Here is a 15,415-nt window from a genome sequence, read left to right on the forward strand (position 1 = left end):
TTAGGCTGGGATGTTCCCTTTTCCAATGGCCCTCTTTCTTACAGTAGGCATGTTGGTGGGGTCCTACAGTATGGTGTCCCTTGCGAATTGGAGTTGGGGGCGCAGGACAGCCTACCTTAGGTTGGATTCTTCCTTGTGGTGGAGTGCAGGCTGGTCCTTGAGTCAGGGCAGCTGCCAACAGCGTGGCTTGTTTCATCCTCTATTTCTCCTTTCTTTCTTGAACATGGCCTCTGTTATTGAAAACTTTGAAGGGAATCTCAACTAATTGTGACATCTGCATCCCGAGGGCCTCTTTCAATTTTTGCAGTTTTTTGTAAATATCTGGGGCACTCTGGTTGATAAAGTCACATTTACCATTTTTAAATTCCCTGGTGCCTCTGGATCTATATCTGTATATTGCCCATATGCCTCAAAAATTCTTTCTAAAAACGCCAAAGGGTCTTCATTAGGCCTTTGCTTTACCTCCTTTACTTTATTTAAGCTTCTTTGTTTCGGGACCCCTTTTCAAAGCCCTGCCAAAATACAGTCCTGATAATGTTCAATTCTGGCTCTATCCCCTGCATTTATATTCCAATTGGGGTCAGTTGTTGGCACTGCTAGGGCTGCCTCAGCCCTCACAGCGTTGCCTGGGGTTTCTGCATGTAGCTGATTTGCTTCCTCCATAGCTTTTTCTAAAACCATTCAGTCCTCCTCAGAAGTGAGGAGCATGGTCAATAGTTTTGTACCTCTGCCCAAGTTGGGTTATGAGTAGCAAAAATTGATGAAAAAAGATTCTCCATTCTTTTTGGGTCATCTCTGTAGGTAGGCATGTTATTCTTCCAGTTAAAAAAATCCGAAGTTGAAAAGGGAGAATGTACCCAAATTAGTCCCATCAGCCGCCCGGCTGCCGCATCTATACCTCCAATGGGGACTTGCCTTAATGGATATTGCCCCACCTGGGTTTGGGCAGCTCTCTGGCCAAACTGGGTACCCTGGTGGGTATGAGATGGGGAGACCATTCCTACATTTTGACCCACAGAGACTGGGGGAGTCTGACTGGGGTTGTGGCTCAGGCGGTGGTGGCGAAGAAGAAACAGCACCACCATATGAGGATGGAGGAGGAGCAGCTGGAGTATTCGACTGAATTATCAGTAAATCTTCCTCCCTTTCATTAAAAACACTATAATCAGGCAAAACAGGTTTTTTTTTTTTAATCTTTCCCGCTTGTTGAACCAAAATTGTACATCTCCTCTGTACAGGCTTATTCTGGTATAACAACATAAAAGACTGAACATAAGGTATTTCATTTTTTTTTTTTTTTTTTGTGAGGAGATCAGCCCTGTGCTAACATCTGCCAGTCCTCTTTTTTTTTGCTGAGGAAGATTGGCCCTGGGCTAACATCCGTGCCCATCTTCCTCCACTTTATATGGGATGCTGCCACAGCATGGCTTGCCAAGCAGTGTGTTGGTGAGTCCCCGGGGCACGAACCGGCGAACCTCGGGCCACCGCAGTGGAATGCGTGCACTTAACCACTTGTGCCACTGGGCCGGCCCCTGAACATAAGGTATTTCATCCCATTTCTCTTCCCATTTACCAAATAGGTCTAATTGTGAGATTTTATTATAATTTAAGGACCCATTTTCAGGCTATTTTTCTTCTGAGTCTAAAGAATATAGTGGCCACAGGGTGTTAACAAAAAAATATCATTTTTTCCTTTTTCATGGAGTCATAACTGAAAGTTGCCCAATTTTGAAGAATGCAGCCTAGAGGGCTGCAGGTGGGAATAGAATTAGGATTTCTCATTGTTTCAGAATTTAGACATGGCTAGTCAAAGTGTACTTATGCTGCAGCTAGAACCAGATCTCGAGAACTTTGAGTGTCCCCAAAACCAAGACCTTCACAATGAAGGCCAAACCAAAGCTCCCTTTTCAGAAGTCATGGAGGGTGTCCCCTCCCAAACCAAAGCTTCCTTTTCGGAAGTCAGACCAGAAGGAAGAAGAAATAAGGATCTGGTCACTTGTGCCGAAGTTATTCACCGAAAGATGTCTTCCAAACCCAGAAACCGTCTCTCTACTGCAAAGTAAAAATATGTGCCAAGGAGTCGGCAGCGCCAAGCCAGGAAAAGAATCCTGGAACAGTCCCAGAAGAAATGCTCCTGGCAGCTGCTGGACTCATCCACAGGTTCTCCATGCTGGCAAGGGGCTGATGAGTCTTGGACAAAAAGGTGCACCTGGACTTTGTTCCTGGCTGGCTTGCCAAATTGTTACCACACCAGGTCCATTTTTGCCTGCCGCCCAGAAAGCCGATCACCAAGATGACCAGATTGCAGAGACAGAGAAGGTTTATTAATCACAAGGCAGCCAAGTGTGGAAACGGGAGAATGAATCTCAAATCCACTTCCTTGAAAATCGGGACTCAGGGATATTTATGGGGTAGGGGGCAAGGTGGTCCGAAATGATTGGAGGTGAGGAGAGATGAGGTAGAGATGATGATGATCTGCACAAGCATAGTCAGGCTTCACGCCTCTTCATAGGACGCATGTTCACAGAATGATGGCATTAACACGCCCTGAGGGTGGAGTGCCAACCTCTTGCTGTCAAAAGGTCGCTTATTGGACATATGTCTGTGTGGGCCCAGTTGATGAGTTGGTGGTCTCAATGTGGCCTGAAGTGGACAAGGGGTTCAAATCTTGAAAAAAATAGCTCAAACACCCATTACCATGGTAAGCCCGGCTCCAGGGGGATGTTACCTATAGGAACCTAGTGGGAGTCAGATAGCATATTGCCTAAACAGCACAGTTAACAATGGGTAAGTTTATCATACAGATTTAAGTCCTTGCCTTCTGTTCTGATAAGTTTCTAGGTAAGGCAATCCCCCTCTTCTTCCTGGTACAGGGAAGAAGACACCTTTACAAATGGAGATTTTCTTTACAAATGTAAATATCTCTTATAAAGGGTAACCAGAACTAAGAATGGGCTTAGCACAGACCCACCCAGATACCCGGAGATGTCTATGGTGATGGCCTGTTCCGGGGGCAGGCCTCCCATCCCAAACTCCCCTTGTCAGTCAGTGGGGGTGGAGGCCAAAGTGTCAGTCAGGCAGAAACACATTTTGAGGTAGCCAATTCTGATCCCTCATAGTTACTAGCTGCTTAATCATCAGTGGCTAACTGTTTGCTGGTTTCATAAGGGAAGTGATATTGTAGAAAAGAATATTGTAACTTTGTAACTTTGAATGACCTCTGACAAACTAACCCAGCTGGATATGCACCCTCCACGAGATCTAACTGCTCTGTAGATTTTATGACCCCTGCTTGTGAACGTACCTCCCAGCCATGATAAGATAGCTTTGTTCTTTTGAGTTCCTTAGGAATGTGATGACCCCTGAACAGAGAGTCTATGCTGATAGCCATCATCAAAGAAAACTGAAAGATCTGGTGTGACACTCCCAGTCACTAACACCAGAAGATCAACATTCCTAACCCCCTCCCATAAAGCCCACTGGCCTATATAACTGCTGTAAGAATTTGTGCCCCCTTAAGATCGTTCTTTGAGATGTTAGTTGGCCATCATCCCCCTTGTTAGCAAGCTGTAATAAACTGCTCTTTCTTTTCCACCATCTTGCCTCTTGCCGATTGGTTTTTGTCTCAAAGCGGCGAGCAGATTGTGCCTTTTGTGCAGTAACAAAAACTGATTTGGCTTGAAGAAAAAGCTTGACTTATGGCCTATAAAACATATTGTACATCTCCTTAACCATTAAAGTAAAGAATACACTCTCAAGATAAGAATGCATGCTTCCCCTCCTACGCCCTACTGGTAATGCCTTATTGGTGTGGGAGATCAAGATTTGGCCACCCTGAAATATATCTCTTTACCTTGGTTGTTTTCTCTGAGGACATTTGACCTCCCCCACTAACTGCCTAAAGAATTTGACATGGTGGCTCCTTCCTGGAACAGATCTATCATGATGGCTGTAAAGATAACGTAGGGTAAATGTTACAACAGGAAAGGCACCAACAAGCCCCTCTTATCAGAAGTTCTGTCTCTCTGGCCACATTCTCTGGATGACCCTGCGAAGAGTTGCCAGACAATCATTTACATTTATAAGAGAAATCTCCATTTGTAAAGGTATCTCCCTCTCTGTTTGGAGAAGAGAGGGGGATGAGCTCATCTCTAGTGACTTGTCAATGTGGAAGGTGAGGCCTTGGGCTGCATAATAACCTTACTCTTGTTTACTGTGCTTTAGTGGTAATCTCCTGTAACTGACTCCCCCCACCCCCAAAATCCTCCTTTGTCATTGGCTGAAAAAGATATTTAAGACGAGAATTTCTGCTATTGTGTTGAGAAATGCAGTGTCCTGCTTTCTCCCATGTATACATGTTATTAAACTTGGTATTATTTTCTCCTGCTAACCTGTCTTGTTGATTATTTGGCCAGCCAGAAGAACCTTAAGGGAAAGGGCAGAGGGAGATTCTCCCTCTTCCCCCGACTACTGAAAACCACGCTTCTCTGGAACCCTTTCTAAAGCCTTCCCAGGTTATACTTCTCACTCTGGCTCAAGTAAACTCACCTTATTTCTCTTATCTATACAATGGTTATTGGTTATTTTGTGTCGACAAATGTACAGGACAGGCCCCTACAACAAGGAATTATCCAGGCCAAAGAGTTCAGAGTGCAGAAGTTGAGAAACCCTGCCACAGAGCAGATGGTTTTCAAATCTTAGTTTGCACCAGAATCACTTCTATTGTTGGACCTGCCCTCAGAGTTTCTGATTCAGTAGGTCTGGGGTGGAGCCCCAGGATTTGCATTTCTATCAAGTTCCCAGGTGAAGCAGCTATTGATCTGGGGCCTCACTAGGGAACCACCGTGCTAGAGAGAAAGGCTTCGTACCTTCCCCAGGAAGAGCGAGTAAAGCGTCTAGGCTACCATGCATGGTAGCAGGTTGAGTTGAGGTGCCGAGAAGGGCGGGGGATATTTCTGCCCTGCTGGCCCCTGCACCCGAGGCACTTCTGGGTTCCCTCTAGGCTCGGTGGAGGTCCTGGCGTCTCGATGGTCGCTCGGGTGGGGGGCGTGGCCTGGGCGGGGTGCGGTAGGCTGGCCGAGGCAAGCCGAGCGCTCTCGTGCCGCACGTTGCGCGGCCGCGACGTCCGACGCCTGCGGGGACGCGGGGTTCCAGGCACAGCGTTGTGCCTGGTGTCCAGCTCAGATCCGCAAAGCTCGGGCCGACCACAGCAGGTAGGCGTCGTCCAGCTCGCGCCACCGACCCGGCCCAGCTCGGGTGCGGGAGCGGCGGGGCCTGGCGTTGCGTTTTCTCAACGGCGCCCTACGCATTGGCTCTTAAAGCCGCACGTGGACGGTGGGCAGGCGGGACCTGGACAGGGACAATGGGCCTCCGGACGCCCAGCTCCGAGGGCCGCAGGGGGCGCTTCTGCTGCGGGGCGGGGACGCGGGGCGGGGGCCGAGGCGGGCTCAGCCCGGAGTTAGCGGGGATGGGGTGGGACCGGGGGCGGGAGCCTTTGGGCGGGGCAGGGGACGAGGCCAGGGGGCCAGGCTGCGGCGGGCCGCGCTAATGCAGATATACGGAGAGCCGAGCGGCCCGGACCGGGGGGCCGAGTCGGGGGCGGGGCCGGTTGAGAGGAAGGGCTGTGGGCGGAGTTGGGGCCGGGGCAGGCTGTGTGGCAGTGCGGATCCCCCGCCACGCCCCTTTGGGAGAGGCTCCGCTGGGGGTGCGCTGGGTGCAGGGCATTTCTGGCGTTTCTGCCTGCTTCTGGGATCGCTGAGGTTCCGGAGGGTGTTTGTTTTCCCGTTTTCCTCACTTTCCTTTGATATTGAGATGAGGAAGAGAAGAAGGGAGGGGGGCCTATATATCACAAAGACCTTTCTTTCTTGAGCCGTTTTACACTCTGCTCCGTTTTGAGGTATTTACAAAGTGTCTTATTTGAAAAATCATTTTGAAATAATTTCAGAATTAAAAAAATGTAAAAAAATTGGACAGAGAATTCCCACATTCTACTTACCTGGTTCCCCAAATGTTAATATCTTATTTAACAGAAGCAATTAGCAAAACCAGGACACTAACATATACAAATCTTATTCAGATTTGTCTGGTAGTCTCACCTATTTCTTTTTTGTAGTATAGGATGCAAGTTAGGATTTAGTTGCATTTAGTTGTAGTGTCTCATTGGAAAAATTTACATTTTGAGCAGTAGAGGCCCCCTTCCCCCTCCTCGCCCCCAAGACCCTTCAGAGTGGTCCTGGGAGCGCCAGGTCTCAAATCAAAGAGTCTTTTCTTCCTGGGTGCCAGGGCCTGTTGAGAATGTCCAGCTGGGCCTCTGGGCGGCTTTGGCACAGGAGGTCACTCTCTGTGACCATCTGGCCCTGGCCATTTGCTCAGCCTCTCCTTGTTCTCCCCCCTCTCAGGCCGACCTCCTTCTGCCTTTAGATCTCTGAAGACATCCTCCTTGGCCATCTTCTCTTTCGGTCTGGGCTTCCTCCTTGGTGATCTCTTGTGGTTTCTAGGATTCTTGCAGCTTTGAGCATTCCATGAATGCTCAGGAATCTCACTCGTTTATGACTCCAGCCCAGGTCATTTCTCTGTCCCAGACTCGCAGAACTTGTGGCCTACCTGATGCATTTCTGAGTTATCTCAAAAGCATTTCCGGGTCATCTCAAAAGCATTTCCTTCTCAATATCTGCAGACACAGCTCAAACTTGCCCACATGTGGTCCCCTTCTTGTGCTCCCAGCCTCTGTGAATGGCACCACCCTACCCCAGCCACTTAGCCTGAACCCCAAGATCAGCCCTTCTCCTACTCCTCAGTCAACTCAGACTTGTTGGTTTACTGTTTGAATCCCCCCTGGGCCGGCCCATTTTTCTCTGTAGGCACCACCATCCTGCCTTCCTATCTCCCTGTGTCTGCTTTGGTGCTCTCACTCAATTGTTCACACCACAGTCCGAATAAGCTTGTTGATACAAACTTGATTGTGTCATGCACTGCCTGTAATCTTTTTTAACTTCCTTTTGCTCTAGGATAAAGACAAGTCTCCTTAACAGTGCCTTCAAGGCCCTGCAGTGCTGGTCCAGCCTCTTCTTGTACCCCTTCTTCCTTGGGTTCCCTACTCTAGCCTGACTGGCTTTGCTTTCCCCCTCATTTGTTGTTCCCTCTCCTGGGATTCTGTTTCCTGCCCACTTAGGGAATTCTTACGCTTCCTGCAGATCTCTGTCTCGTCTTTCCTTCCTTAGGGAAGCATTCTGTGACCTCCCTGACTAGGTCTGGGTGCTGTTTTGTGGGTCCTGATCTCTCCTCTCTTTGGTAACCCTGTTACAGTGGCAATTTTATACATACATGCTTGGCACCTAGTAGACACTTATGATGTTTGCCAAGTGAATGAAGAAGTGATGGGGTACTTAATATAGCTGCCCAGCAGCCTCTATCTGGACATCACTCCCTTTGGGAATTTGCTTAGCCTGTAGGAATTTGCTTGCTTACTTTTGTCCCATTCCTCTGTTGGTTCTGTTAGGCAGGGCAGGAAGGATGGAGGGGCACACCAGAAGGGATGGAGGGCCTGGGGAGCATAGCCCAAGGACCACTGAAAGGGAGAAATGGCTTTTGCTGCCCTTCCTTTCTAGCTACTCCTTCCATCCTGGTTGAATCTGCTGTATTAATTGACTCTCCATTGACAGACATTTCCTATGCAGGGTTTCAGAGACTCTTTAGGAATATATTTTGGTTAGTGTCAATCATATATCAAGAGTTCTTAGTTCTATTCTAAATAGCTATCTCAAAGCCAAAAAGTGAAGGTGAAAATGAGGGCCTGCTGCAGGATGAGGTAGATGGGGTTCCCTGGACTGTGGCCATTTGCTCTGCAACATGAGTTGTTCAGTTCAGCAAATATTTATTGGGTGCCTATTGCATGCCAGGAGCCATGTTGTCTTCTGGGGATACAAAGCTGAATAAATTCTACACCCATCCTGCCATCAGAGGGCATGTTCTGGGGGTCAACATGCAGTAATCAAGGTGAAACCTGTGATAGAGGAAGCCTGGGCTTGGAGAACAACATTACGGGTCATGGGGTGGCCTGAGCTGAGGCAGCGGCTGGTCAGGGGAAGGCTGGGGACCAGGCTGTGAGTGGCCTTGACCTTATTTCAGGGCTTGTGGGGTTGTGACCCAGGGAGGTTCTGCTCAGGCTGTGAGGATAGGCTAGTGTCATAATGACTGGTTGAGGGCTGTCACTGAAAGTTAGTGGATGAGGGACAGCCTAGGGCACAACAGAGGAAAAGATGATGAGATGAGCTGCTGAGGGTAAGAGTGACTGTGAAGTGGTAACACAGGCCTCTGACCCAAACCTGGCCAGACACGAGGAAAAAGAATGTTTGAATTTTGTCAGAGTCATACTGAAGCACCCTTTAATCAAACATAGAATTTTTGCAGCAAGATGTATGGATATCTACAGTAAATAATATAAATAGAGATTATAAAGAGCCTCAGATCATTTCTGACTTTACTGCCAGAGTTTGTTGCCAAATTTTGAAAAATCGTTCATTTTTCACAGCATTTTTGACTTCTGAAAATTGTGGGTAAGGGATTGTGGATCTGAAATGATAGCTAACACTTGTAGAGCCAGGTCTGTTGTGTGTGTTTCACATGCATTGACTCTTGTTGTCCTCACAGCAACCGTACGAGAGTCAGTACCATGAAGATGCTGTTTTACAGGTGAGGAGATGAGGGCCCAGAGAAGGTAAGTGACTTGCCCATAGTTGCATAGCTTGTCACTGATGGCTCCATAGTCCACATTCTTGCCGGGCAGCAGACTTGTGATTGGGAGGGGAGGTTGCTGAAGGACCAAGGTCTTTCTCCTGCATTTCAGACACCTGGCTTCTGCAGCTAGCCTGTCTGAGTGCCAAGGAAGGTCAGAAGAGAGTGAAGGTGGGAGCCCCACAGAGGTCATTGTCACATACTCTGATTCACTGAGGGCCTGTGGGGACTCGTTTCCATAATGCCTGGATCTTGTGGTCTGGTTGGGCAATGAGCTCTTCTTACAAGCTGTAGGGGAATTTAAGTGCAATGTCAAGTGAACCAGAGGAGGAGGTGTGTGGTTAGAGGTGCCATCTGGACAAGCTGGGATATGGGCTGGCTGGGCTTTGAGAAAATTCAGGTAAACAATTTCATAAGGATTATATAAGGAGATTCTTCATGAGACTGTAGAGTGGAGAGATGACTGTATTCTAATTTTCTTCCTTTAGTGGCGCAAGATATTTGTGTTTTGGAACACTGCAGACGAACGCCTTCTGCTTGCCACTCCCTCATCGCTACAGACGGCGGTCTTCCCAAGGGATGCTGAGTGGATCAGCTTGATAGTATTTGCTCATTTGTGTGCAAGTATCCCTGTGCTTTTGTGTGTGCATGTGTGAGTGTGCCAAATATGCATTCAAAAATATATAAAATGCATAGGAACAGTTTTTAAAGAATTATGAAACAACTTTGAATATCGTGTCAGTTTAAGAAATAGAACCTTATCGAAACGTTAGAAGTCCCCTGTGTGTCTGCCTTAATTGCATCTTTTCTCTTCAAAGGTAACCACAATCCTGAAGTTCCTCTTAATCATTCTTTGCTTTTCTTTTATAGTTTTACCGTGTGTATGTACGTATCTCCAGATTATATGTATATATTTTAGTTTTGTTTGACTTTTTGGTCCTGGTAAAATGAAATCACGTAGCAAGTTTTCTGAGTTTTTTTGCTCAGTATATTTTTGAGATGTGTTCAGTGGTGCATGTGGCTGAAGTTCTTCATTCTCTTTTTCTGTTGTATTCCACTGTATCCTTTCTATTGATGGCCATTTTGGCTGTCTCTAGTTTTTGCTACTGTAGATAAACAGCGCTGTAGTGGATATTCTGGTGCCAGTCTCCTGGTACACAGGTATAGTAGTTCTCAAATGGTGTTGGGGAGGTATCGAGGTGAGAGGAGGAAAGGAGACGCTTTTGGTTGTCATAACTGGGAGGTGGGGTGCTACTGTCTCTAGTGCGTAGAGGCCAGGCATGCTGCTAAACATCCTGCATTGCACAGGACAGCCTCCCCACCCCTTCCTCCAACCCTTCCACACACCAGAGAACTGTCCAGCCCCCAAATGCCAGTGCCAAGGCTGAGGACTCTTGCTCTAGGGTAAATACTTGGGGTGGACTGCTGGGTGGAAGGGGAGTTCAACTTGAGTAGTTACTAACGCACTGTTTCCGCTTCTTTCAGCAGTGTATGTGGCCTCTTGCATTACTGGTTGTCCTCTCCAGCACTTGGTAATGCCTGCCTTTAAAATTTTTGCCAACCTGATATATGTGAAATGATATCTCATTGTAGTTTTACTTTTCATTTCTTGATGGTAATGAGATTGAGTGTCTTTTCATGTCTGTTTGCTGTTTGTATTTCTTTTGAGAAGTGCCTCCTAATATCCTTTTGCCAGTTTTCCTGTTGGGTTATTTGTTTTTCTTAATTGCTTTTGGGATTTCTTTCTATATCATAGATTCTGTATGTATTCTAGATACTAAGCCCTTATGTTTGTTGCAAATAACTTTTCCCACTTAAGAGTTTTTTCTGATGAACAGAAAGTTCTTAATTTAAATGTGGTAGAATTTATCAATCATTTTCTTTATGGTTAATGCTTTTTGTGCGCAGATGTTCCTGCCGGATCCCCAGGTGGACGAGACTGCCTCTGCGACCCCACTTGAGCAGGGCTGGAGCTGGTCACAGGGCTGCTTCAGCGTCCACAGCTGGGACTAAGGTCAGCAGGCCTGCTACTGGGGCTCAGATGGACATGTCTCCCATTGGTTCCCTGGGAAGGCGGGACTTCCTCTAGACTGAGGCAGAGTGGGGCTGAAACAAAGTGTCAGGGCCACTTCAGGTTCCACAGCTGGCACTGAGGTTGGCAGGCCTGCTACCAGGGGCATGAATGGCTGTTGCTGGGTCCCTGGGTGAGCAGGCCTGAGAGCAGGATTAGAGTCAGGTCACAGGGCTACTTTAGGATCCGTAGTCTGGTCCAAAGATTCGGTTCTGTTACCAGGGGTATGGACAGCGTGACTCCTCCTGGGTCCCTTGGCAGATGGGACTGGTTGTAGCATCATGGCCAGGCAGGCCTGGAGCTGAGTCCTTCAGGAGTCAGGGCTGCTCTCAGTTTGCAGGCGGAACCACGTTGGCTGAGCTTGCCACCAGGGTGCAGGTCTGCCTTTTTGAAGCAGCTCTCCTTGGTCTTGGGGTTCGATGGGGTTTTGCACCCTCCTTCTTGGATCCCAGAGCTCCCACAAAGACACCTTTCTCCATGGTTGGCTGCTAGATCGTTGCTTGTGCAGGGAGATGCAAGCGGGGCGCTTCCTGTTCCACTGTCTTGCTGACGTCGCTCCCTGTCTCTGTTTATTTAGTGTGGCTCAAACGTGTCTGCTTGATCATTAATCACTGAAAGAGGTATGTTGTAATCTCTCACTATTATGATGGATTTGTCAGTTTCTATAGTTCTGTTAATTTTTACTGTATTTTGAAGTTATGTTATTAGATGCATGAAGTTTAAAATTATTGTATCTTTCTGGTGAGTCAAAACTTTTTCCTCTGTGAAATGACCCTGTTTTTCTCTGATAGTTTTTCTGTTTTTTGTCTTGTTTTATGTTATTTTTAATTGTAAAAACACATAAAATAAATATAAATAAAATAAAATTTATCATCTTAACCAATTTTTTTTTTTTGTGGGGAAGATTGGTCCTGAGCTAACATCTGTTGCCAATCTTGCTCTGTTTGCTGGAGGAACATTGCTTCTGAGCTAACATCTGTGCCAGTCTCCGTCTGCTTTGTATATGGGATGCTGCCACAGCATGGCTTGAGGAGTGGTCTGTTGGTCCAAACCCACCATCCTTGGGCCGCCAAAGTGGAGCGCACAAACCTAACCACCACGCCTCTGGGGGCCCCATCTTAACCACTTTTAAGTGTACATTTCAGTAGTGTTAAGTATACTCATATTGTTGTGCAATCTCCAGAACTTTATCTTGCAGAACTGAAACTCTATATCCGTTAATCAGTAACTCCCCATTTCCTCCTCCACCTACTCCTAGCAAACACCATTCTGTCTTCTGTTTCTATGAATTTAAATACTTTAGATACTCCGTGTAAGTGGAATCATACAGTATTCGTCTTTTTGTGACTGGTTTATTTCATTTAGCATAATGTTCTCAAGTTTCATCCATGTTGTAACATATGACAAGATTTCCTCCCTTTTTAAGGCTGAATAATATTCCATTGTAGGTATATGCCACATTTTCTTTATCCATTCATCTATACATGGATATTAGGGTTGCTCCCACCTCTTGTCTATTGTCAGTAGTGCTGCTGTGAACATGGATGTCTCTTTGAGACCCTGCTTTCAGTTGTTTTGGTTATATGCCCACAAGTGGGATTACTGGATCATACGGTAGTTCTATTTTTAAGTTTTTGAGGAACCACCAGACTGGTTACACCATTTTACATTCCCATCAGCAGTGCACAAGAGCTGTGGTTCTTCCACATCCTCACCAACATTTCTTATTTTCTGTTTTTCTGATAGTGGTCATCCTAATGGGTGTAAGGTGATATCTCATTGTGGTATTGATTTACATTTCTCTAATGATTAGTGATGTTGAGCATCATTTCATATGTTTATTGGCCATTTGTATATCTTCTTTGGAGAAATGTTCATTTAGGTTCTTGTACAGTTTTTGAAATGGGTTACTTTTTTTTTAATCGAGGTCATAATAGTTTGTAACATTGTGAAATTTCAGTTGTATGTTATTATTTGTCAGTCACCATATAAATGCGTCCCTTCACCCCTTGTGCCCAACCCCCCAACCCCCTTCCCCTTGGTAACCACTGAACTGTTACCTCTGTCCATGTGTTAGTTTATCTTCCACATCATCATATGGTGTTTGTCTTTCTCTTTCTGGCTTATTTCACTTAACATAATACCCCCAAGGTCCATCCATGTCATTGTGAATGGGACAATTTTGTCTTTTTCTATGGCTGAGTAGTATTCCGGTGTATATATACACCACATCTTTTTATTTATTTATTTATTTATTTATTTATTTTTTCCCCCAAAGCCCCAGTAGTTGTATGTCATAGCTGCACATCCTTCTAGTTGCTGTATGTGGGACGTGGCCTCAGCATGGCCAGAGAAGTGGTGCATTGGTGCACGCCCGGGATTTGAACCCCGGGCCGCCAGCAGCGGAGCACGCACACTTGACTGCTAAGCCACGGGGCCAGCCCATACACCACATCTTTATCCATTCATCAGTTGATGGGCACTTGGGTTGCTTCCACATCTTGGCTATTGTGAATAATGCTGCAGTGAACATAAGGGTGCATAAGTCTCTTTGAATTATTGATTTCAAGTTCTTTGGGTAAATACCCAGTGGTGGGATAGCTGGGTCATATGGTATTTCTATTTTTAATTTTTTGAGGAATCTCCATACTGTTTTCAATGGTGGCTGCACCAGTTTGCATTCCCACCAGCAGTGTATGAGGGTTTCCTTTTCTCCACAACCTCTCCAACATTTGTTATTTTCTGCCTTGGTGATTATAGCCATTCTAACGGGTATAAGGTGATATCTTAGTGTAGTTTTGATTTGCATTTCCCTGATGATTAGTGATGTTGAACATTTTTCATGTGCCTATGTGTATTCTGCTGTTTTGGTATGGAATGTAACTGTTAAGCCCATCTGATCTAGCATTTCATTTAAATCCACTATTTCCTTGTTAACTGTTTATCTGGATAGTCTATCCATTGATGTAAGTGGGCTGTTGAGGTCCCCTACTATTATTGTGTTGCTGTGCATCTCTCCCTTTAGATCTCTTAATAGTTACTTTATATACTTTGGTGTTCCTGTGTTAGGTGCATATATATTCTTATTGTTATGTTCTCTTGGTGCAATTTCCCTTTTATCATAATATACTGCCCCTCTTTGTCTCTCATTAACTTTTTTATCTTGAAGTGTGCGCTGTCTGATATAAGCACGGCAACATCTGTTTTCTTTTGTTTGCCATTTGCGTGGAGTATTGTCTTCCATCTCTTTACTCTGAGCCTTTGTTTGTCTTCAGAACTGAGACGTGTTTCTTGGAGGCAGCATATTGTTGGGTCATGTTTTCTAATTGATCCTGCCACTCTGTGTATTTTGATTGGAGAATTCAATCCATTTCCATTTAGAGTGATAAGTTGATATATGAGGGCTTAATGCTGCTAATTTTATCACTCGTTTTCCAGTTCTTCTGCGTTTCCCTTGTTTCTCATCCCAAGTATTTCGGACTACCGATTCAGTTTAGTAGTTCTCTATGATGGTTTTCTTAGTTTTCTATTTATTTATTATTTGTGTCTCTGTTCTGATTGTTGGTTTAGTGGTTACCATGAAGTTTGCATTAAAAAATCTCATAGATGAGATAGTCCATTTTCTGATAGCCTATTATTTCCTTACACTAAGCCGATTCCATCCCCTTCCTCTTCCTCTTCTAAGTTATTATTGTTACAACTTATTCCATCTTGTGCTGTGACTTCGTGGTTAAAAGGATGAGGTTATATTTATTTTTGATGTTTTCCTTCCCTTTATCTTTAATGTTATAATTGTTTGCTAACCCGTTCTGATAGAGAGCTACAATTTTGTGACTTTGTCTACCTATTTATCTCCTTGCTCAAGGCTTTGTAACCCCACCTTTTTTTTTTTTCTCAGGTGTGAGGGCCTTCTTGAGCATTTCTTCTTGGGGGGTCTTGTGAGGATGAACTCCCTTAGCTTTTGTTTATCTGCGAAAGTTTTTATTTCTCCATCATATCTGAAGGACATTTTCGCTGGATCGACTATTCTTGGCTGCAAGTTTTTGTTTTTCAGAATTTTGAATATATCATACTGCTCTCCTAGCCTGAAGGGTTTCTGCTGAGAAATCTGCTGAGAACATGATAGGGGTTTGTTTGTAAGTTATTTTCTCCTGCCTTGCTGCCCTTAATATTTTTTGTCATTGACTTTTGCCAGCCTTACTACTAGATGTCTTGGAGAAGGTCTTTTTACATTGATATAGTTAGGAGTTCTCTTGGCTTCTTTCACTTGCATTCCAGCTCCTTCCCCAGATTTGGGAAGTTCTCAGCTATTATTTCTTTGAACAAGCTTTCTGCTCCATTTTCCTTCTCTTTTCGCTCTGGAATACCTATAATCCTTATGTTGCATTTCCTAATTGAGTCAGATATTTCTCAGAGAATTTCTTCATGTCTTTTTGCTTTTAGTTCTCTCTCCTCCTCCATCTGAAACATTTCTATATTTCTGTCCTCCAGACTGCTGATTCTCTTCTCCATAATATCAGCTCCTCCAGATTTTTCTTTGTCTAATCCATTGTGTTTTTCATCTCCAACATTTCTGATTTGTTTTCTTAATGGTTTCAGTCTCTTTTGTGA

The 15,415-nt window shown here is 45.2% G+C and overlaps 1 protein-coding gene across 8 annotated transcripts in view; it reads left to right on the plus strand.

The window, feature by feature from the left end:
• Nucleotides 1-5,778: 5,778 nt before the first annotated feature.
• PGBD2 (piggyBac transposable element derived 2) overlaps nt 5,779-15,415 on the plus strand; it is a 31,477-nt gene continuing 21,840 nt past the window's right edge. Inside the window, exons 1-4 of one of the 8 annotated variants that reach the window (XM_058563902.1) lie at nt 5,780-8,691; nt 9,222-9,894; nt 10,042-10,265; nt 10,642-10,747. The gene's annotated coding sequence lies outside the window, so the exon portion shown is untranslated. Of the gene's footprint in view, nt 8,717-9,221; nt 10,266-10,641; nt 10,748-15,415 lie in introns of all 8 variants that reach the window. The other 7 variants (XM_058563904.1, XM_058563905.1, XM_058563906.1 and 4 more) reach the window with 7 other exon arrangements.

The sequence above is a fragment of the Diceros bicornis genome, chromosome 20 (assembly GCF_020826845.1).
Source record: "Diceros bicornis minor isolate mBicDic1 chromosome 20, mDicBic1.mat.cur, whole genome shotgun sequence".
Taxonomy (NCBI): Eukaryota; Metazoa; Chordata; class Mammalia; order Perissodactyla; family Rhinocerotidae; genus Diceros; species Diceros bicornis.